Here is a 24,568-nt window from a genome sequence, read left to right on the forward strand (position 1 = left end):
TTTTGCACCCACACTAATGATAAAGACTGATCACAAAAAATCTGCAAAGAGCTGATGAGACTCAACAACAACAAAGAAATAATCCAGTCAAAAAATGGGCAGAAGAGCTAAAAGAAACTTCTCTGAAGAGGAAATGCGAATGGCCAACAGGCATATGAAAAAATGTTCAACATCACTTGCAATCAGGGAAATGCAAATCAAAACTACCATGAGATACCATGTTACACCAGTGAGAATGGCACATATTAAAAAAACTACAACAACAAATGTTGGCGAGGTGTGGGAGAAAAAGGAACTCTTCTGCACTGTTGGTGGGAGTGCAAACTGGTCCAACCACTGTGGAGAGCTATGTGGAGATTTCTGGACCTACTAAACATAGAGCTTCCATATGATCCAGCAATCCCACTCCTAGGGTTTACCCAAAGGACACAGAAACATCAATTCAAAGAGCACCTGCACCCCTATGTTTATAGCAGCACTATTTACAAAGCTAAGCTTTTGAAACAACCCAAATGCCCAAAAATAGATGACTGGATCAAGAAGATGTGGTACATACACACAATGTAATATTACTCAGCATTCAAAAAAGATAAACACATGCAATTTGCAGCAACATGGATGGAGGCGAAGGGATCATGCTCAGCGAAATTAAGCCAGAAAGAAAAAAACAATACCGGATGGTCTCACTCATAGCAGGAATAGAAAAACTTAAATAAGGGACCAGGAAAATGAATAACTATAAGAAAGTGAAAATCAAAATCAACAAAAAACTATGAACCAGAGACACTCTATGGGGGTTAGAGGGCGGGAGGGGAGGATTGGTTTCAAAATAAGGGGTTGCAATTGTATGGGGAATATAAAAATAAAATTTATTATTAAAAAAATTATTATTGTATTATATTGATTTACATGTTGTTTGCATTATAGGAGTGTAGGATTCCCCCCTTCAGGCATTGTTGCCAGAGTGCACCCACCACCAAGAATCTTAGTCCACCACCATAGACCCTTGTGCTCCTCCATCTCTCTGTTCTCATCCCTCTCCTTTCCCCTCCCCCACTCCGGTTGCCCACATAGCACAGTCAGTTTCAAGGGTTAGTATTCAGTTTGACTTTATATGACCCTTTGTTTTGTTTTTCTATATTCCACATATAAGGAGCCTTTCTTGATGTCTTTGAAAAAGGTAGATCTCACAATTACGTAATGATAAACTCTTTTTCCTTTAATACTGTAATGCTAATTATCTATGCATGTGATCATTTGTTTAATACCATTTTCTCCACTAAATTATAGGTTCTAATAGGAAAACATCTGTGTGTATTATGCTCATGACCGAACCTCTTGAAACTTCAGCAATAAATGTTATTGTTTCTCCCATTTGAACCAATAAAAATCACAGTTCTCAATGCAATTTCCCCATATCTCTGTTTCCCCCCTTTTTAATAGCAAAACTCCTAGAAATAGCTATAAATACAGTTTTAAACTCTTTTCCTCCCATTCACTCTTGAATACACACCAATGGGGCTTTTTCCTCAACCACTCCAATGGGCCAACTTTTGTTATTCGAATCATTAATAACCTCTATGCTGCTAAATCTAATAATCAATTCCCATTCTTTATTTTAACTTCATCGATCAGTATCAAGTGACAGAGTGAATTATTCTTTCATCCTTGAAACACTTCCTCCAGGCTTCCAAGATTACACATAATCTTGGTTTTCCACTCACCTTTCCAGGTGCTCCTTTCTAGTTTTTCTTTTTAGGTTCTTCCACTTTGACCAAACATAAATGAGAAGTAAGATACTATTTGTTAAAGTACTTGTACTAAATTGACTGTAAGTATGGGTTTTAGAGCTCAAGCTTAAAGGAACAAAAACACTAACCAAATTTAAAAAGATAAGCTGATCAGAATAAAACATTCTTTTATTCAGGCAAAATAACAATCCTCAATAGGTCATATATGATTAACATTTTCTCATAATTATAGTTATTTTCATTATAATTATTTATTCAATTGTAACTAACTATCGAAGTAAGTACAGATTGATGCCTGTTTTCAGTTTTCCAACCTATAATTGGTTACCTAATACATTCGTTTCTGATTGCCTACTGAAAATCCTCTATCCTCAATATAATCATTGTTTTAAAAACCAGTTCTTTTAAAAAAAATCTGCCCTAACACCTAAACTTCCATTTTCTATTCCTATAGTTCCTTCAAATTTAAAGTAAATTAAGAAAAGATAATATTGGGGAAAATCATATGAAATAATTTAACAAATCAAAACAATGTAAGGAGTATGTTACTTTTCAACTTTCCTTGGTGTGCTTAAATTTGATAATTAACATATACTGACCAACACAGACATTGCTGATAGCATTAACAGACATTACTCTAAGATAGTAATTCATAGTGTGGTCCCAGGACTTCAGAGGGTCTCCATGATCCTTTTTGTGATTCTGTATGGTTCTCCTTTTTCCAAGTAGGCTATTTTGTGTTTTTCTTCAAATACTTCAACCAAAATATCATATCACAAGAGTTTGAATGTAGAAGTAGATATGAAAACTACTAACTCAGCTTTCAAGTAATTTATTGTAAAAATGTAAAATAATACATCAAGGTTTGCTATTGATAGTTTGGAAAATATAGTTACTTTTCACAGAGATATTGTCTAGTTAAAATGTTATCTTATTTCAAATGAGTTAGTATTTTAAACATTTCTCAGTTTTAATTTTGAATACTATAAATATCTGTACCCGTTACTCATCAGATATTACTTACCACATAAACAAATGCACTCTGGAGTCCTCAATAATTTATAATAGTGTAAAGGAATCCTGAAATAAAAAAAGTTGATGAGCCATTCCTCTAAGGAAAGTTTTCTTAAAGTAAGTCCACTGGGCATCTGCATCAAAGTCATCTGGGATACTTTTTCAAAATACAGATTTCTAGGCATCACATAACACCTACTGAATCATAACTTCTCGGGTAATGAATTCACATATTTAACATGACCCTCAGGTGATTCTTATAAATAATAATGTTGGAAAAATCTAATAAACAGTTATATGGACTTTGGAGTTTGATTAACTCAAACCTACTACTGCCGATTCCTGGTTGTAGCTCTAGTCTATACCCTCTAGCCCAATTCGTGACTCTTACTTTCCCCTGTTCTATTTTCTGAATCCTTTTCCAACTGCATATCCTCAGTCAGTTACTCATTTTTACAGGTATATCAAACTGGATTTTTTAAAAAGTTAGGAAGTTAAGCTTTGTTTTTATAGGAAGCACATTGCTTTTATTTAGTTTTATTTGGGCTGGCTATAAAGAGATGATGGCGATTTTGGGGGGGTGATAGGTCTCCTATCTGCTTCTTCTCCTGAACAGGGTAAACCTTCTCAAAGATCTTATTTTATGTTCTTCACCTAGGACACATGACACAGTGAAGCTGGCCAACCCCAATCAGTTTTGCATACAGTTGTTGTTTACTTCCTCAATGCTCCCTGTGATTTGAATATACAATTCTTACCAATTGGACACCTGGAACTGGTTATGATGTCACAAATTTAGCCAATTAACAAAAATAGGATGAAAATTTGCCCAGCAAATGAATCCTTCAAGAATAAAAATCAGAGCCACCTTGGTGGCGGGGGTTAAGCACAGCACTTTGAAGCTGTCTGCAGCCTCTGCAGCACGATTTGATCCCCAGCCATCCCGGGAGCTACCCACATGTTGCAGCAGACCTCTCCTGTCTTGCCTACTGCTCTCCTCAACAGTGTATTTCAGGGGCCTCCCCGGTGGCGCAGTGGTTGAGCGCTGGGTTGTGAAGCTGCCCGCAGCCACTGCAGCCCTGGTTCGATCCCCAGCTGCTCCCCGGCCACTGGTTGAGGGTCCCACATGGCGCGCAGACCTCTCCTGCCGCCCGCTGTTCCCCTCAGCAGTGTACTTTGGTCCTTCTGCCTGTTCTGCCCCCCGTGTCTGGCTCTGGTGAATTCTCTCACCCTCCGGCGCTTCTGACTGTACCCAGTGCTTGTATAAATAAATAAATAAATCTTTAAAAAAAAAAGTGTATTTCAGTCAGGCTGCCTGTTCTGTTCCCCACTCTGTCTCTGGTGAATCCTCTCACTCCCCACACCTCAGGCCTGTACCCCAGTACTTGTATGCATAAATAAATAAATCTTAAAAAAAGAATAAAAATCATATTGATGATGGGAAAGGCCTCTGTAGAATAGTGCTGATCATCCATTATTTCTCAGGGTCAGTATCCTATAGGTGCTTAAAAAATTAATTCAGATTCATAAACAACATCCCAGACCAACTACATCAGAATCTCTGTGAGTGAGACCCGGGAATTTATAATTTAAATAATTCCTCAGGTTATTTTAGTATAAATTAAAGTCTGAAAAACATTGCCATAGAGTAAATTTCAACAAGAATAATAAAGAGAATAGGCAAAATAAGTTAGATCAAATTAAATCTTGAGGCAGTAAACAGTAAGAGCATCTACTGACTCCTCTTTTAATGATGTATCTGTATGACTACCTAGTTCTTTTATTGATTGCAAATGGGTGGATGTTCTCTCCCACATGCATTTCCCTAGAGATAGGATATAGATACTTCCATGTAGATACTACCTACTATTCTGTCAGTGTGTCAGTAGAACCAGGATTAGTGTGATTAATTCAAACTAACTAAAGTCACAAGATATCAAAAGCAATCTAAAAGTTTATAATGAGAAATGTAAACACAGGAATGTTCAGATTGTTGAACATCGTATTCTGAATCTATTAGATAACACACATACAAAACTAAATTATAATCAGAAATTTCCATGGTGAATCTGGAATCATTAAACAAGTCAGTAGATGCTCGTAATGTTTACTGCCTCAGGATTTAATTTGATCTACCTATCCTTCTCCAACACTGGGTTGGAGACTTGAGTATTCCAATTTGCTAATTATGACACTGTCTTCCCTAGACATTGCTAGAAATTCATAGGTGGTTCTCTGATTTTTCCTAATGTGGTAATTTTCTTTCTGATAATTCAGTTTTCTCTCTTTTTAAAGATTTATTTTATTCATTGATGCATATAAGAACTGGGGTATAGGCCAGATGTGCAGGGGATGAGAGGATTCACCAGAGACAGAGTGGGGAACAGAACGGGTGGATCTACTGAAATACACTGCTGAGGGGAGCAGCAGCAGGCTAGACAGGAGAGGTCTGCTGCGCCATGTAGGTTGTTAGCTCCCTGGACAGGGATCCAACTTGTGCTGCAGTGCCTACGAATTGCTTCACAGTGCTGAGACTTAACCCCTGCACCACCAGGGAGACCCAATTCAGTCTTTCCTTAACTGATCATTTTTTACCTTTTCAACCTATGATCACATTCTATCCATGTATCTCTGAAACTTAAGAAGAACTTGAACTTTTCTAAATTGAATTATCTACTTAGAAGTAGTTTGGGATTGATTTTCCAAGGGCTTATCTTGCTATGGCCTTTGAGTTTTCTCATTTTCAACTTGAATTTCTAACCTCAATTGTACCGATTTTACAACAAACTTGGGATTAGAAAATATTGTGATAGAATTGTAAAGAGCTCTTAATGTTCAGTAAATGATATTTATACCATACCCCAATGGTAAAAATGCCCATAGCCCAAGCTTTATATTATAAGCATTATATTGCAGTAATTAGAGAACACTTTCAAAGCATTTTCCTGTGTTAGAAGACATTTCATAAAGACAGCAAAGAAACATATAAAAAGATGCTCAACACGATATGTTATCAGGGAAACAAAAATCAAAACAAGATACGTTTACCAATCTATTACAATGGCTAAAATCCAGAATGCTGATATTACCAAATGTTAGCAAATATGTGGAACAACAGAAATTCTCATAAATTGCTGGCAAGAATGCAAAATGGTCTGACCACTTTGGAAGCCATTTTTAAGGTTTCTTAGAAAATTAAACATATTTTTACCATATTATCAATAAATCATGTTCCTTGGTATTTATCCAAAGGAGTCGAAAACTTATGCGACAAAAAATAAACCCTGCACATTTATAATATTTTTAGTCATAATTGCCAAAATGCAAAAGCAATTGAATATCCTTCAGTATGTGTATGTATAAACTGATACATCTGGACAATGCAATGCTATTCAGCACTAAAAAAAGATATGAGCTATCATGTCATGGAAAGATGTGGAAGGAACTTACATGCATATTAATAGGGGAAAGAAGCCATATTCTAACTACACAACATTCTGAAATAGGTAAAATTTATGGAGGCAATATAAATATCAGTGGTTGCAAGAGGTGGGGAGATGAGAGGGGAGATGAATTGGGAGAACATAGGGGATTTTTAAGACACTGGATATACTCTTTGTGATACTATATTGATAGAAACATATCATTATACGTTTGTTCAAACTCACAGAATATATAACATCAAGAGTAAACCCTCAGGTAAACTATGACATTGGGTAATTATGATGAGGCTACTCAGAAACAGCTTCTTGGGCTGATTTTGCAGGTAGTTTATCTTGCTCTGGTAGAATAATAACGCACACATACACAAATATACACAGATAAACTTATGGGAGGGTTTCATAAATAACAGATTTTTACTGTAGTGTCATCCTTGATTTAAAAAATACCATTCTGTGGCCTCCCTGGTGGTGCAAGGGGTTAAGACACAATCTATGAAGATATCCGCAGCCACAGTGGGAGCCAGGGAGCTACCATATGGTGCAGCAGACCTCTCCTGACTCACCTGCTGCTCCCCTCAGCAGTGTATTTCAGTCAGTCTGCCTTTTCTGCTCTCCACTCTGTCTCTGGTGAATCCTCTCATCCCTCACACCTCTGACCTGTACCCCAGATCTAGTATGCATAAATAAATATATCTTTAAAAAAAATACCATTCTGGTAAGTGATGTTGTTAATGGGGGAGGCTATGCATGTGGAAGGGAAGAAGGTATATGAGAAATCTCTGAACCTTTTTCTAGATTTTGTTGTTAACCTAAAACTAAAGGATCTAAAAAACTAATGAATCTAAAAACTAAAGGATTTAAAAAATAAATTTCAAATGAAATACTATAAATAATAAGCATGTCATAACATCTTTCCCCAGAGATATTGGCATGTTGGCATTTTCATCATTTTTGCATTTCTGCTTCAGTTTTTTTTTCTTTCCCTCACCTTTCACATATAAAAATATGGTGTCTGTTCTGCCAATCCAATGTGATTCTTCTGTGTGGATATCCACTCTGCCCCTTTTAAAAATAATTCCTAAATTTTAAAAAGGTCTAAAATATAGAGCTTTTCTCTAGATGACAATCAGCATTTGGATTTTAATGAAGAATTTATATTTAGAATCATTTTATTTAGGTAATTCTTTGCTCAGCCTTTGTCCAAACTTTATATTATAGCATGTGGAAATACTTTAAAAGAGCAAATGAAGGAAGCAAATGCTAACTTTGTTGTTGCCTCAAAGTTATAAAAGTTAGTAATAAAACTTTTATTATAAAAACATTAATTATAGGGCCTCCCGGTGGCGCAGCGGTTGAGCATTGGGTTGCGAAGCTGCCCACAGCCTCTTCAGCACTGGTTCGATTCCCAGCCACCAGGCTAGGGTCCCACATGGTGCGCAGACCTCTCCTGCTGCCCGCTGCTCCCCTGAGCAGTGTACTTCGTCACTCTGCCTGTTCTACTCTCCGCTCTGGCTCTGGTGAATTCTCTCACCCTCCTGCACCTCTGACTGTACCCAGTGCTTACATAAATAAATAAATAAATCTTTTCAAAAATTAATTATAAAAAACAACAACAATAAAATTAGTACTAAAATGTACATTTATGTGCTGAAGTAAGAAAGGCCTTGTCTCTTAGCTTTTGTGAATCTAGTCTTCAGAGCAATAAAATAAGAAAAAAATTATCTATTTTATGGGTTTTGGTGAAAATGAAATAAGGCATACATATTTCAAAATATGAATGTGTCATACTGCTATAATTTAATATTTTATAATTGTTAGTATTAACAATTATCCTGATATCATAAAGGTATAAAGGGCATACTTATGATCCCACTGAACAAAAGTTTCAAAGCAAATTCTGAAGTAAAATAATATATATCTCAGTGATGTTATACCAATATTATACACACACACACACACACACAGAGGAACACTTAATTTGGAGGGTCTCATAAATAACAGATTTATATGCAAATATTGTGCACCAGGTATGCCCTACTTACATATATATTATTCTTTAGTTTTTTTCTCTTTCCAGTTCATCTTCTACATTGCCAAATTTAGTTACCTTTCTTTGGGGAGAAAAAAAGTCCCAATTTAGTCATTCACCTAAGATTGTTTCATTGAATTTGAATTCCTCAGTTTGGCAGAAAGACCTGGCATAGAAGCAGGAACTTCCTCTTATTCTCTTCTCTTTCTCCATATAACACTGAGATAAATATGCTTCAGACACAGAAAATACCTTACTATTCCTCAGATATTACAGGACCTTTTCTAATGTTTGACTTTCTACTTTCTGATATTTTTTTCATTCTCAGAATAACTTTTGTTTCATCCATGAACTTCCAGATCCTCCTAGTAGGAAATAATTTATTTCCCCCTTAAATTCTCAGAGCATGTTCATTCATTCATTTAACCAGTATTTATTGAGTGATTACTATATACTGAGCAGTCTGCTAGAAAATGCTAGTGACATTACAATAAAATCATGGTCCATAACCTGATTGATTTTAGGGATGGTAATATTAAATAAATTCACAATAACTACATAATTAAACTATGATAGTGTTATAAAAAATGTATGGGGTTTGATGAAAGCACATAACTAGTGTTTGGTGTATAGGATCAGGGAAGATCTCTGTTTGAAAGTAGGATTTAAAATAATACCTGCAATAAATAGCCATTAGTCAGGTGAAAGGTATTAAAACAGAATGAAAAACATATGTAGAGTTACTGAGACAGCAATGAGTTTTGGGAGGATAATGCTAAGTGAACTAAGTCAAAAGGAGAAAGACAAATACCAGATGGCCTCACTTATATGTGGAATACAGAGAAACATTTCAAAAGAAGTAGACAAAACAAAACAAATAATAAACTCATAATATCTGACAGCAGAATGGACACTGGTGGTAGGTAGGTAGAGTATGACTATATATATTTGTATCCCAAAACAGATATAACAAAGTAAATCTACTTTACTTCAATAAACAATGGGAATGGGTGGGGGAGGAAGACAATAGACCAACATGACTGGAAGGTAATAATCAATGAGGATGGTGTCCTAAGATGATGCTGGAAAATGGGTAGAAGCATGATCATGAAAGACATTATAAGCAATATTAAATATTTTAAATTTGTCCCAAACAACATCAGAAATTTTGAATAGAGATGAAAAAGAAACAAGCTTTTATTTGCATTTTAAAGAGATTTGATTTATTCTTGCATAGAAGAATTGGGGTGTAGGCCAGAGATACAGCAGGAGTGGTTTGTTGATAGGATTCCCCAGGAGACAGAGTGGGGAGCAGAGCAGGTGGATCCACTGAAATACACTACTATGGGGAGCAGCAGACAAGACAGGGGAGGTCTGCTGTGTCATGTGGGTTAGCTCCCTGGCCAGGGATGGAACTAGGGCTGTTGTGGTGGGCTGTCGAGGTGGGAGTGCTGAGACTTAATCCTTAGGCCACCAGGGAGGTCCCTTATTTACATTTTAGAAAAAACACTCTCTATAATATGTGGAAAATAGGTCCTCCCTGGTGGCACAAGAGGTTAAGATGCAATCCATGAAGCTAACCACAGCCACTGCAGCACTAGTTGGATCCCTGGCCAGGGAGCAACCCACATGGTGCAGCAGACCTCTCCTGCCTCCCCGGCTGCTCCCTTCAGCAGTGTATTTCAGTCAATCTGCCTGTTCTGCTCCCTACTCTGTCTCTGGTGATCCTCTCACTTCTCCCCTCCCCCTGCACCTCTGCCCTGTATCCCAGCTCCTGTATGCATATCTTTTAAAAAAATGTGGAAAATAGGAGGTACATAAGACTGGTTGCAGAAGGTATGTTAATCTAGGTGATAGATGATGGTAACTTGGATTAGTTGGGGCTAGAATGCCATGATTCTCAAAAACCATCCTTAACTGACCTTTATATTCAACAAGAAATGTGGAACCACTGGAAGTTTTAAGTAGGGAAGTGATATGATCATATTTTAATTTCTAAAAGATCACTTTAATCCTTATATGGAGAGAGAATATTAGTAGGCTAAGAAGGAATGCAAGGTGATGAATTTATGCATTAGTCCACGTTTGATAGTTTGGAATGGGCTGGTGGCAGTAGATGAGTTCTGGAACTAGGATGTTGACTCTAGAGAAGGAGACAAATGGACAGTTATAAGATACTCTTTTAGAGGTAGAACCAAGAGGACTCCGTGACTGATTAGACAGAGGGTTGTTAGAAAAATGAATCAAAGATGAACTTTGCAGATAGAGGTAGATGTGGCTAAATAAAAATTAGTGATGAAGGGTAGGTAGGCAACTTTGTTTTTGCACATGTTAAGTTTTAGATGCCTGTTAGACATGCAAGTAGAAAATTTAATAGGAAGTTGGTTAAGTCTGAAGCATGAAAAAATGTACTTACTTGTCTGAAATATCTTATACTAAAGTTTTCCTAGACTTAGAAACAACAGGGTAACAATGATTTATTTATCTATTATTTCCTGTGGTATCAAAAATATAAGATGTGTTCTACATATATTTATTTGGATTAAATTATGCAGGCAATTTCACTAGCTGTTTTATCACAATATAAACACCTAATTAATGCAATGGAAAAAATTCAGTAAGCCTTATGTTTTTCTTTACAATTATAGTTTAACATGCCTTATGACTGAATTGACATAGCTTAATAGATATTCTGTCAGTGGCTTTCTGAAGTTAGAAGTGTTTGGAACACAAATTCTCATAAAAATATATGGATAGTAGGGCCTCCCCAGTGGCGCAGCGGTTGAGCACTGGGTTGCAAAGCTGCCTGCCAGCAGCCTTTGCAGCGCCGGTTCTATCCCCGGCTGCTCCCCGGCCACCGGAGGAGGGTCCCACATGGTGCGCAGACCTCTCCTGCTGCCCGCTGCTCCCCTCAGCAGTGTACTTCGGTCCTTCTGCCTGCTCTGCTCCCCGCTCTGGCTCTGGTGAATTCTCTCATCCTCCTGCGCTTCTGACTGTACCCAGTGCTTGTATAAATCAATAAATCAATAAATCAATAAATCTTAAAAAAATAAAAATAAAGTAGATACACTTATTAAAAAAATATACATGGATAGTAGAACTTCTGGCTATGGCAAGGTGAAGATCAGGAAATTTTATCATTGAAAAACATTGTAAACTTGGAGAAAATTATGGGGCCTCCCTGGTGGCGTAGGGAATATGTCTCAGCACTATCACCTCTATGGCCTGAGTCCAATCCCCAGCCAGGGAGCTAACCCACATACAGCTCAGCAGACCTCTCCTGTCTTTTCTGCTGCTTCCCTCAGCAGTGTATTTCAGTAGATCTACTTGTTCCGCTCCCCACTCTGTCTCTGATGAATCCTCTCACCCCCCACACCTCTGCCCTACACTCCAGTTCTTCTATGCATACATAAATAAATAAATCTTAATAAAAGAAACCTGGAGAAAGTTAACAAAAACAGCCATTTCAAACCCTGAAATTTACCACACATTTGGTCCATTGACCAGACATTTATCCGAGAAGTCTTGTCTTCAAAAATCACTGATTTGGGGTATACAGAGCAGGACTCCATGGAATTAGAACCTGGAGTGGTTCCCAATAATCCTTACCCCTAGTTCTTTCAGCTCAAAGGTTCAGTTAGGGCTTACATACTGAAAACCACAAGACATTGCCAAGAGAAATTTAAGGATAATGTTTAATTCAAGCAACAAGGCTCTGATAAGAAAGAAAAAATCTGGTTCTCTTTATTTAACTATAACTTTTATTTTAATATGCTCTTTAATGAAAATACATTTGAGTTGCATTTGCACAATCCAATCTACATTTTGTTTATTTCCATTGGTAAATTTTATCTTTTTACTTTTTAGTTATTTTGTAATTTTTTAAAAAATTAACTAACAATACTGTATATGATGTGTGGGTGCTTGATAGTGGTAACATACATCTAGAGAGATGTGAATCTATATCCTTAAATCATATACAGTGCTGAATTTTTTTAAAATTATTTTACCTTATGATGATAAAGCCATTAACATGAGACATATTATCTTTTTAAATTTAAAGTGTACCATAAATTATTGTTGTCAACTACATGTACAATGTTGTGCAGCACATCCCTAGAGCTTGTTTATCTTAACTGAGATTTAGTGAGGAGTCATTTTTATGATATCCACAGTATAAGTTATTGAAAATACAGACCATGATATTTTTGACATATAGTTCCCTTTAATTGCCTGTCATCTGTAAAACAATTTTCAGATAATTATTTTCTAGAATTCTTGCTTTATAAAATAAAATGCTAAAGAAAAAGACAGAGAAATATCAATAAACAGGATCAAAAATGAAAGGGAAATTACAACTGATATGGCTGAAATCCAGAGGATAATAAGAGATTACTATGAACATTAAGTATAAACAAGATCAACAACTTAGACAAGACATACAAATTTTTAGAATTATATAGTCATCCAAACCAGAATAGGAAAGACATAGAAAACCTGAACAAATCAATCACAAGCAAGGAAATTGAAAAAGTAATCAACTTTTCCAAAAAACAAAAGCCCAGGATTAAATGGTTGCATAAGTGAGTTCTGCCAAATTATCAAAGATGAACTGACACCTATCTTGCTAAAACTCTTTCAAAATATCAAGGGCCTCCCTGGTGTTGCAAGGGATTAAGATGCAACCTATGAAGCTATCCACAGCCACTGCAGCACGAGTTTGATCTGGCCAGGGAGCTACCCACATGGCGCAGCAGACCTCTCCTGACTCACCCGCTACTCCCCTCAGCAGTGTATTTCAGTCAATCTGCTGTTCTGTTCCCCACTCTGTCTCCAGTGAATCCTCTCACAAACACCCCCCCACAACTCTGGCCTGTACCCCAGTTCTTGATGCATAAATAAATAAATATTTAAAAAACTCAAGACAAAAGGAATCCTTACAAAAACATTTTATGAGGCCAACATCACTCTAATACCAAAACCAAACAAAAACAACACACAAAGAAAACACTACAGAGCAATATCCCTAAGGAACACAGATACTAAAATCCTCAATGAAATCTTAGCAAATGAAATCCAACAATACATTAGAAAGATTATACATTATGACCAAGTGGGACTTATACCTGAGATAGAAGAATGGTTCAACATCCAAAAATTAATCAATGTAATTAATCACATCGACAAAAAGAAAGCTAAAACCATAAGACCATATCAATAGATGCCAAGAAAGCATTTGCTAGTATTCAACATCCATTTATGATGAAAACTCTTAAAAAAACAGGGGTAGGGCCTCCCCTGGTGGTGCAGCGGTTGAGCACTGGGCTGCGAGGCTGCCCGCAGCCTCTGCAGCGCCGGTTCATTCCCCCGCCGCGGGCAAGGGTCCCACCAAAAAAAAAAAAAAAAAGAAAAAAAAAGAAAAGGAAAGAAAGAAAGAAGGAAAGAAAGAAAGAAAGAAAAGAAAGAAAGAAAGAAAGAAAGAAAGAAAGAAAGAAAGAAAGAAAGAAAGAAAGAAAGAAAGAAAGAAAGAAAGAAAGAAAGAAAGAAAGGGGTAAATGGAACACATCTTAACATAATAAAAGCCATATATGACAAACCTACGGCTAGCATCATTCTCAATGGTGAAAAACTGGAAGCCTTTCCATTAAGATCTAATGCAAGACAAGAATGTCCACTCTCACCACTATTCCTCAACACAGTATTGGCAGTCCTAGCTAGAGCCACTAGGCAAGAGAAAGATATAAAATGAATCCAAATAGAGACGGAAGTAAAGCTATCATTATTTGGAGATGACATGGTAATATAAATAAGACAACTCAATACATAGAAAGACTAATTAAACCAATAAACCAGTTAGTAAAGTGGTAGGTTGTATACAAAATCAATGAACAAAAATAAGTTGTCTTCCTATATGTAAAAAATTAGCACAAAAGAAAGAAATTGAGAAAACAATCTCATTTAAAACCACCCCCCCGCAAAAAAAAAAAAAAAAAAAAGTGAAGAAAGCTATACCTAGGAGTAAACCTAACAAAGGAGATGAAGGGCCTATGCAAGGAAAACTGTTAAAGAAACACAAGAAGAAACAAAGAAATGGAAAGATATCCCCTGCTCGTGGATTGGAAGAATAAATATTTCTAAAATGACCATTTTACCAAAAGTAACATGCAGATTCAATGCAATTCCAGTAAAAACCTCAATGCATTCTTGAAATAATTGGAGGAAACATAACTGAAATTCACATCGAATCACAAAAGACCCCCAAAAGTCAAAGTTGTCATGGTAAAAAGGAGAAAAAATAGGGGGCATTACACTTCCAGACTTTATACTCTGAAGCCCATAATAATTGTAACAGCATGGTACTGGGGAAAAAAAAAAAAAACAGAAATATAGATTAATGGAATTAGAATTAAGAAACAGAAATAAACCCAGACATATTGTTAGGGGGAAAAGGATGTCCCAAAGCTAATTCCATACAGGCTTTGTGGACTCCACCCCCACCCCAGGTCAAAGCCAAAGACTGGGAACTCCAAATCCCATCACCATCAAAGGGAAGGTGCATCCTTTTCCCACTAACAATATTAGGACAGCTAATCTATGACAGAGGAAGGAAGAATATACACTGGAACAATGGAAGGCTCTTCAATAAATGGTGCGTAAAGATTGGACTGCAATATGCAAAATAATGAAACTAGACCACTATTTGACACCATACACGAAAATAAACTCCAAATGGATGAAAAACTTGGATGTAAGACCTGAAGCCATAAAATACATAGAAGAAAGCAGACAAAATACTCCAAGACAGAAACCTCAGAGGTATCTTTACTGATGTCTCCAGCAGCAATGAAAACAAAAGAAAGATAAACATCTGGGACCACATCAAACTAAAAAGCTTCTGCACAGTGAAAGAAACTATAACTAAAAGGAAGAGACACCCTACTGAATGGGAAAACATATTTTCCCACCATACAAAGGATGATATCAAAGGTCTACAGAGCTCACAGGTCTCAACAAAAACAAAGCAAACAATCTAGTCAAGAAATGGGTAGAACTAAAAAGATACTTCTGCAAAAAGGAAATGCAACAGGTATTTGAAAAAAAATGCTCAACATCACCTACAATCAGGGAAATGCAAATCAAAAGTTTAATGAGATACCATCTCACACTGGTGAGAATGGCCCATATCAAAAAGACTGGCAACAACAAATGCTGGTGAGGATGTAGAAAAAAAAGGAAGCTTCTTATACTTGGTGAGCATGTAAACTGGTTCAGCCCCTATAGAAAACAGTGTAGATGTTTTTCAAAAGACTGAAAATTGATCTGCCGTATGACCCAGAAATCCCACTCCCAAGTATCTACCCAAAAATACAAAAACATATTCAAAAGGAAACCTCCATTCCCATGCTTATAGCAGCACTATTTACAATAGCCCCAAAACAGATGAGTGAATCAAGACGATGTGATAATCTGGTAATAAGGATATGAATATTGTGTACTCCTAAAAACTACTGAGCAGTCAAAAAAGATAAACTCATGTCATTTGCAGCAACATGGATGGAGCTAGAAGGGATTATATTAAGTGAAATAAGCCAAAAGGAGAAAGATAAATAACGGATGGTATCACTTATTAGTGGAATATAGAAAAAACAAAGGATCAGACAAAGACAAACTTTAAAACCATTTCTTGAAAATTCACCATTGATCTTTAGGCTTTCAGAGGGGGAGTGAGAAGGATGAAAACAGGGGAATGGGGGTTGAGAGAGACCACAGTGGACTATGGCAGAAGACTATGGGTGCTTTGGTGGCAGAAAGGTTGCGGTGACCATTCCTGGGGCGGGACAATGGTCGGGGAATCTTATACTATCAAAATACTAGCAAGGATGTAAAATAATGGTACTTCAATAACAACGATAAAGTACAATGAAATATATGTATATATTTACTATATTGTTACACTAATATAGGTTTAAACTTCTACATAGAGCTTTTATTCAACTATAACATTAAAATATTACAACTACAACCGCAAGGCGAATAAAATTCAAATTAACATCATAAAAACAAGAAATAAAACACTAACAAAACAGCAGGGTTATGTGAATATAAATTTTAATTTAATATGAAATATCAACCCTCATTAGATTCCATATTTTTCTTCTGAAGATTCTGTATCTCCCAGCTATTAAAGAGTTGTGTGAGGTGCTATTATTTAGAAGTTGGTTACTAAAAGACTAAATCTTATAAATCCTAATAATTTAGTAAACAATATGATTTGTTGCATGTCAGGTTAAGTACCAGTAAACTTGGCATATTTAAGGAAAAATAATTAATAAAGTAAGATATAATTAAAGGATTTACATCAGTGAGAAGCTAAATATTCCTATCAAGAGTCAGCTCATTAGTTCAGTATGTTAATAAGCAATAAGTGTGTTGCGCAGTGCACTACTATGTGCAAAAATAGTTATACACCAGAAATATCTCAGTCCTTTTCTTAGGGAAATTTTAAAAATACCTAGGAAAAGAACATGTATTTGTACAGATAAGGGTCTATGTGGCTCATTACAATATTTATCAAAGAGCATAAAAAAATGTAATGTTACCCAAGTAAATAAGCCCTGAAGGAAATGAAATTAAAGACTGACACCACATTGGGTGTTTCTGGAGAAGTCTAGTAATGAAGTTAGAATTCACTGAGCATTCACCATGTTCTAATTTTACATGTATAAGCTATCAAAAATTCACTATGGCTCTATAAGATAGATGTCAGTAATATACTTGTTTTACAGATGAGGAACCAGAAGCAAAGGAGGTTGAGAAATTTGCCCAAGGTCGCCAGAGGTTAAAAGACACAGGTCTGACTACAAACAGTGGTGTATCACTAAAGTTTTGCAATTAGAGGAGGTTTTATAAAGTGTTTTCAGGACAATTTTTCAAAGAACTATTTATAGCATATATTAGAAGCTAAGGAACAGCTTGGAGGTGCCTGCAAGCAGATTGGCTATTCTAATAATTTATGAATTCTATCTTTATATCATTTTAATTTTTTTCTTCCAGAAAAGGCAGAACTCATCCTTATGATGTCAGATAAGGAGATTGTGTTAATTGGAGCACTTGGTTACCTTTAAATGGGTGATTATTAGTCTTTTAGACAGACAAACATTAATTGTAAGAGCAATATGGATAAATTTGTTCAATTTAACAATTTTGACATTTTATTTATATCTAGTTTAAGAGTCACTAAAACAAAGTAATGAATCTGGAGAAGGTATGGTTCCGTTATTTATTATTCTGTAGTAAGTGGAGATTTTGATAATAAAAAAAAATGAGTTCATTAGACATCCTGTTCATTTACTCACTTATGGTCAGTTACTATACAGTTACCTTGCTTCCTCTTTGTAATTACTGAGATAGAGAACAGTGAAATGTTAGCTAGCTTCACCTAGAAATATTAATATGAGATTTGCTGAAGCATACATCTTTACCACATTGTAAGCATATAATTTAATAGAAAAATCTGCAACAGTGAAAAATAACTAAGGACATTCATTCTCCCCTTAACAACAAAATGTGACTTAATATGAAAAAGGTAAATTCAACTTATTTTTTTAAGTTAAAACACAGCAACTTGAGCTGATTAAATTTATTAGCTTGAGTCCTGGAGTATAGTTGTCTGGGATAGGAATCCTTATAAGGTCCTGTGACTGGTATAATAATAGAAAACACTTATTGAGCATTTATGAACCTGATGAATAATTTACATAGATTACCCCAGTTCCTATTATTATATTTTTTTAATAGAGCGAGGGTTGGAGATATGTGACTTGTTCAGGGTCATACAGACAGTAAGTGGGAGGATTTAAATCCAGGCAGTCTGACCCCAGAGTCTATGCTCTTTCTGGATAACAATTTTACTCAGGGATAGGAAATCTTCTATAAAAAACTAATGTCAATAAATTCTGGAATACAAATAAAATTCATGTTTAAAATGTGTAGATTTCAAGGGAGTACCCTGCTTTCAATGGGTACCGTTAGGTTAGGTCATACCTTAGAGCTCCTCAAAGTACAGGTTCCATTGCCACTAGGGATACTTAAATGGAAAAATTCCTAGGATACTTTTCATTTAATTGTAGATTGGATCCACTGGCATTTGCTTTAAGCTCTGACCTCCCAGTGTTTGGCTGTTAACCAAATAAAGTCGTTAAGCATGTTTAGAATTAATGAAAACCATCAGTTTCATTAAATTAGTTTGTTCTATTATACTTTTTCAAGCTAAGATTATTGTATAAGCCAGAAAAACTCAACGACTGGTGCCCCTAAAAATGCTAACACCTGAGAACATAACTACTACCAGAGGAATGGAACAGTGACCATGACTGTCAGATAAAACTAGTTCTAGCACCTCTGGTTCAGTTCATTCATTCACTTTTTTTCATTAAAGATGGTATAGTAGAATAATTAAAAAATGTCTGTAATCAACCAACTAGCTTTACATATGAGTTCTTTTAATTATAAGCAATGTAACCTTAGGTAAGAAGTTATTTGCTTAATCATAGCATCCTCAGTGAGGACAGTAATAATGATATGATGATAATATCATAAAGGATAGTATGAAGATGATAATGAAGCCCTCAATGGGGTCATAAAAATGTAGTGTCCTCCTCTCAAAGTCCATCCATGTTGTAACAAATGGCTTTTTATAGCTGAATAGCATTTCATTATGTATATATAAAACATCTTTTTTATACATTCGCTCATCATCAGGGACCTGGTTTGTGAAGTGATAAATACATTGGAAGTGATAAATAGTTATTAGTCAGTAACAGCTATGAACTACATATGCTTAGGAAAAATATCCATTATCAGAGGACCTGAACAATTTTTATCTACTTACTAATATGCCCCTAAACCAAAATCACTGACATTGGTGAAAATGAGATACAGTGAGTTTTAGTTTCAGGTAATGAAGATTGCACAATTTATAAGTCAGGAATTTGAAAGCTCTCAAGAAAGAAAAGCACTGTATGTGGTGTAAAATATTAAAATAATACCTGGTTTTGGATTTCATTTAAAACTGTGATAATTATTTTTCCTTTGAGGTTACAGGAGCTATTTTATAGGGAGATAAAGACAAGTTGGATGTGTGGCTATTTGAACTTAGAATATCAGGACCTAATATTATTATTAATCAAAAAGTTGCCAAGTTCCATGAAATTTCCACCTTTATGAATATTAGAGTTGGAAGAATCTCAATTTGTACATTCTTAGGCTGCTTCCACAACATAAGTCGCAGCATAAGAAATGCTGAGTGGCTTAAATTATATAACAAGAAAGGTTTCTTTATACACAATATCAATAAATTACAATATTTAGAAAATAGCAAATAATACTGAACTTAAGTTCTATGTGCCATTATTAGCTCCATTTTAGAGAGGGAGCACAGAGATAATAAAAGTGCAGCTACATGGATGGAACTGGAAGGGCTTATGCTAGGGAAATAAGTCAGAAGGAAGAGATATATGAGATGGTTTCACTTATATGTGAAATATAGAGAAATTGAACAAAGGGTCAGAAAAAAGACAGAACTTGCAATCTGACCATAGATGTGAGGGACAGAAGGGAGGAGGAGGGAGAAGGAGAGAGAGGCATCAAAACATGGGGAAAAAGAGCACAAGAGACTGTGGTTATGGACTAGGGGTACAGTGGTCATGGGGTAACACTAAGGACTACATATGAAATCAAATACTCTACAAAAATGAACAATGATGTAAGAAAATAAATAAATAAATTTAATTTAAAAAAGTGACATAAACTGCCCATTATCTAATATCATTGCTGTATTAATCAATGAGCTTATTAAAACAAGTATACAATGGAACAACATAGAGTTCAACATATACCCACACATATATGGACAGTTTGTTTTAATTATGGTGTAAAGTTAAGTCAGTAGAGATAGTATAGTCTTTTCAAAAAATGATGCTGGAACCATTAGATATCAATATGTAAAACAAATAATTTCAATTTCAATCCATCTAAATTTAAAACCTGATATACAAAAATTCTAAAAACACACAGAAAAGTATATTTGTGACCATAGGCTATGGAAAGATTTCCTAGAGATGACACCAGAAGCATCATCCATAAAATAATGCAAAAAAAATAAGATGAACATATCAAAATTACAAACTTCTGCTCTTTGGAAAAAAGTGAAAGGCGTTATTAATTAGGTGAAAAGAAAATCCACCAATTGGGAGAAAATCTTTGAACAGAAATTTTATTTGATAAAGGACTTGTATTCAGAATACAAATATATAAAGAATTCTCAAAACTCAATAGTAAATCCAACTTAAAATATGAATAGATATTTCATATGAATATGAAATATGTATAATATGAATATGAATATGACTATAAATATGAATAGATGTGGATGGTAACTCTATACACAAAAAGATGTTCAATTAGTTTTAGTCATTAGGGAAATCGAAAGGAAAACTACAGTGAGATACATGCCTATTAGAATAGCTAAATTTGAAAAAACTTACAGGCACTCTTGGCAGGAATACAAAATTGTACAAACCACTTTGGAAAACAGGTAATTTCTTAAAAAGTTAAATACATATACCATTTTATCCAATCATTCCACTCATAGATATTTTTCTAAAGGGAATTAAAACACATGTCCTTTCAAAGACTGAAATACAAATTAATATGGCAGCATCATTTATTTTGTCTGTCAACTATATTTTTGTGCCTGCTATGTGCCAGGTACACGTGGTATAGGAGAGCAATCAAATGGTGAATAAAAAATTACTGGACTAGCTGCAGTCTCAAAACAAAACTTGAAAACATATGCCCATTAACAAATTATAGTATACCTAAATAATGGATTCATCAACTAGACATGACTTTTGATGCACACGACATGGATGAATCTCAGAATAATTATTCTAAGTAAAATAAGAGTAGCTAAAAGAGGGACAGATTACATGATTCTATCGATGAAACATCTAAGGAAGGGCAAACTAATCTACATAAACAGAGAGAAGATCAGTGGTTGCCTAAGGACACAAAAGGATCATAAAGTGGCATGAAGAAACCTTTGGGGATGATAAAATTTTTCATTATTTTGACTATGGTGATGACTTCACAGGTATAGAGAATTATCAAAATATCAGATTATTCACTTTATGTACAGTTGTCTCTTTTTTGTCTATTATACTTCACTAAAATTATTTTTAAAAAGAATTAACTTGCGTGTTCAGATAAAGCCTGTCTATATGAACTAACAAAAATAAGAATAAAAATATGTCCAAAAATAAATTAACTTGCGACATTGGCTTCTTAAATACCTACAACAAAATATGATGCTTTAGCACTTGTCATTGTATATTATGTATGTGTGTTTGTGTGGCACGGGTGGTGGGTGAGGTTATATATTCATATCAGGGAAGGTGTAAACAGATATACAAGAGTCATGCTCATTCTGAGTTTACCAACATATTCTGTGCTAAAAATCATCTCACATAGAAGTATGAACATTTCACCCCAAACAGAATACCATAATCTAATGGAACAGAGTACATATCATTATGCAATTAATGTATAGATAGCCTTATGAAGAAAAGAAAACATATTGCATCCTAGAACTAACACTTATAAAATACTTACAGTAGAAAATAGATGGCATGATGCATAAATTGAATCCATTATATGAAGAAAAAGGTTATTTTATTTTAGGGATCTAACATTATAAAATTAACTAACAGATAAAAAGGTACAAAAATAAAAGTGTGTTATGAGAAACCTAAGATGGTACATATATATAAAAAGTAGACCACTGGTTAGAAGAAGTTATCTATAGTGTATGGCTTAGGGGAAAAATTATGTCAAAATTGAGAATCAGAATACTTTATTAATATATTATCTGTTTGAGGTTTTCAGAAGATTTTTTTTTCTTTTTATTCTCCCTGGTTCAATCCAAACTTTTCTAGTATCAGTGTGAGTGATTAAGTACTAATCCTTGAAAAGCATCTAAACAACAACCCAAGTAGATAAATTTAGAATGAAAGATGTAATTGAGACACATTTATCCAATATCATAAGCTGAAACAGATATGTTTTAAAAGAGTCATAGTTGTTTTAAATCAAATCCAATATTATTTTACCTTTAGAATTTCACCACCAATTAATTTTCCCCTTAATTCGGTGGAAAACCAATCAAGGATCTGAATGGACAATTCTCAAATGGACAATAAACATATGAAAAGACATTCAATCTTACCACTAATCTAAGAGAAACAAATACATACATAATAATAAATTAATTTGGAGATATTCACTAAAAAATGAGACTAGTGATTGCCTTTCAGTGTTTTTTTGAGTTACTTTTAATTTGTTATTTGTGTTTTAATATACTATCTGACTTTTTTCAATTAATACATATATTTTACACAAAATATAAAGTTATTTAAAAACTGTTTCAGTTGTTTGCAGAAAAAAATACAGTCAACAGATCAGAAGAGACTTCAGAAAGAGACCTAATCAATTTAGTTAATACAAGACAATGGTGTTGTTTCAAATAAATGTGAGCAGAAAGATTATCAAATAATGGTACAACAAAAACTAGCTAGCTAGTAAAAACATTCAAAATATCTGGATCCATAACTAATTGCTTACTCCAAAATATCATTTTCTGATGATACAAAGTTTAATGTGTATATGAAGCCACTGAGATCTATAAAAGGTAAGATCATTCATTCAAAAAAGATTTCCATCATTTTGAATGAAAATAATAAGCTGCAGAACAATATTTAAGACATGACCCCATTGATTTAAATCACTGCTTTCATAGTATCTGTTTTGATTTAAATTATGAAATGAAAGCATATACACCCAGTACAGTAAGTTTTCATTCACCATTTTATTGCCATCCTCTACCACATGGACCAAGCACATGGCAGGCACACAAATATATTAGTTGAAAGACATAAGAAATGAATTCTTACACAGTGTTGGTGTGACTGTAAATTTGTATAAATTTTCCAGCGAAAGATTGACAATATGTATCAAAGAATAAAATAAGCATACAATTTATTCCAGCACTCCCATTTCTAGGAATTTATCCCATGACTAATTTTCACAGGTGCATATAGTAGGTGTCCAAGATTAATTTTTTATAACAGGTGAAAAATGTGTATGTTAGTGGAGAGATGCTGCGGGAAGTAGTTGCTATACAACAGATATTTGGTTAAATAAATTAAGGCAAATATTTCTATGGACTATGCATTTATTTTAAAATAAGATATTGATCATCCACCTTATGGAATATGTGATTTCACTATTTTAAAAGTCATAACTGATAAATAAGCATATTAGAAAACATTATGATGGTACATATATAATAGAGTAGATATAAACAGGCAGGTGTGTATGTGCACAAAAAAAATTCTGGAAGGAAATGCTAACAATGGTTATCATTTCATTGTTAAGATTGTGTATTTTTACTATCACTATAATTTTCTATATTTTATTTTTTGTTGACTATGCTTATATACCTTGGCAATCAAAAAATAAAAGAAAAACTTATTTACAAAAAAGAAATAAAAGTACTTCCTAACTTTTAAAAACTATGTGACCAAATTGACAAGGAACCAATCCTATAGTAAAAGATCAATGTAACTTTAATACTTTTCCTCATTTTGAAGTAAGTCATCATATTTTATATTTCAATTTACTATCCATATTATATGAGCAGGTTTAGATAGTGAATGTGATTAATTAGGTTATTTTTCTACATTAGTATCACTGCTGTGTTTTTTTCTGCTTCCACAGAAATATCACTGTATCTTCCAATTAAGTCTTTAAAAAACTATATCCTGTGAATTTTTATTTAAATACAGATAAATTCTTTTCATAAAAATGGGCTAAACATGTTCCTTACCTTTCAATGAAAAGTAAACACTGGTCTTTTTGGTTGTACCAAGGTAGTTGTTCTGTAGCAGAAAAGAATCCTGCAAATAAAAATAGCAGATACCTGTTTTTAAACTTCATTTTGTAAACGTTATTCACATATTACTGGACGTGTAAATCATACTGTAGTATGAGTATAAATTGGTGCCAGATGACGTTATAAGGTATACCCTGGCAGAGGATGCACTTTGATTAGCACGAATTCCCCCTCTATTGCTGCTGTTCGAAGAATTGAAAACTGCTCCACAAAAGTATAAAGCAAACCGTCTGCTGTGAAATAATATTACCTAATATTTGGGTACCCTTTTATTTTTATCTGCAAGGTTGTTAGAATCAGTGAGGGCTACGTAGCAAGTCAG

At 34.6% G+C, this 24,568-nt stretch overlaps 1 protein-coding gene across 1 annotated transcript in view; it reads right to left on the bottom strand.

The window, feature by feature from the left end:
* Positions 1 to 24,568, bottom strand: part of FAM133A (family with sequence similarity 133 member A) — a 31,361-nt gene that overhangs the window by 6,226 nt on the left and 567 nt on the right. Inside the window, exons 2-3 of the mRNA XM_037512999.2 lie at positions 24,181 to 24,250; positions 2,776 to 2,831 (exon numbers count right to left, since the gene is read on the bottom strand). The gene's annotated coding sequence lies outside the window, so the exon portion shown is untranslated. The remainder of the gene's footprint in view (positions 1 to 2,775; positions 2,832 to 24,180; positions 24,251 to 24,568) is intronic.

This window comes from Talpa occidentalis, unplaced genomic scaffold (assembly GCF_014898055.3).
Source record: "Talpa occidentalis isolate TD23 unplaced genomic scaffold, MPIMG_talOcc4v2.1 talOcc4.15, whole genome shotgun sequence".
Classification (NCBI taxonomy): domain Eukaryota; kingdom Metazoa; phylum Chordata; class Mammalia; order Eulipotyphla; family Talpidae; genus Talpa; species Talpa occidentalis.